Source organism: Arachis duranensis, chromosome 6 (genome assembly GCF_000817695.3).
Source record: "Arachis duranensis cultivar V14167 chromosome 6, aradu.V14167.gnm2.J7QH, whole genome shotgun sequence".
Lineage (NCBI taxonomy): Eukaryota > Viridiplantae > Streptophyta > Magnoliopsida > Fabales > Fabaceae > Arachis > Arachis duranensis.
Genome location: NC_029777.3, coordinates 57061296 through 57062326, shown reverse-complemented (window position 1 = coordinate 57062326; position 1031 = coordinate 57061296).

Sequence of the window (1031 nt, the reverse complement as noted above, 5' to 3'; positions counted from 1 at the left end):
GGCGTTAAACGCCAGAATGGATACCATTCTGGGCGTTTAACGCCAGGATGGCACAAGAGGGAAGATTTTGTTTTCAAATCAAATTTTTTTTAAGTTTACAAAATCTTTTCAAAATCAAATCTTTTTCAAATCAAATCTTTTCAATCAAATCTTTTTCAAAATCAATTTCTTTCTATACTTGCTATCAATTAATGATTTGATTCAACATTTCAAGTATGTTGCCTTTTTTGTTGAGAAAGGTTTAATGTTTGAATCATATCTTTTCTTGATAGCCAAGTCATTATTTTTTAAAATCAAATCTTTTTAAAATTCTTTTAAATCATATCTTTTTAATCACATCATTTTCAAAATAGTTTTCAATCATATCTTTTTACTTTCTAATTTCAAAATCTTTTTTAAAAATCACTTGATTTCTTTTTTTCCAATCTTAAGTTTTCGAAAATCAATAAGTTTTTTTTCAAAATGTTTTTAAAATCTTTTACTTAATTTTCGAAAACCACTTCCCTTCTTAAAAATCAATTAAAGTTTTTCAAAATGTTTTCAAAATCTTTTACTTAATTTTCAAAAATTACTTCTCCCCTTCTCACATCCTTCTATTTATGGACTAACACTATTCCTTAATGCACAATTCGAACTCCATCTTCTTTGATAAGTTCAAATTTTCTACCTCTGCCTTCTATTTTTCTTTTCCTTTGACACCTCAAGGAATCTCTATACTGTGACATAGAGGATTCCACATTTTCTTGTTCTCTTCTCTTTCATATGAGCAGGAGCAAAGACAAAAGCATTCTTGTTGAGGCTGACCCTGAACCTGAAAGGACCTTGAAGTGAAAGCTAATGCACAATTCTCTGTAGAGGACCTAACAGAAATCTTCAAAGAAGAAGAACACATGGCAGCCGAAAACAACAACAATGCCAACAATACAAGGAAGGTGCTGGGTGACTTTACTGCACCTACTCCCGACTTCTATGGGAGAAGCATCTCTATCCCTGCCATTGGAGCAAACAACTTTGAGCTTAAGCCTCAATTA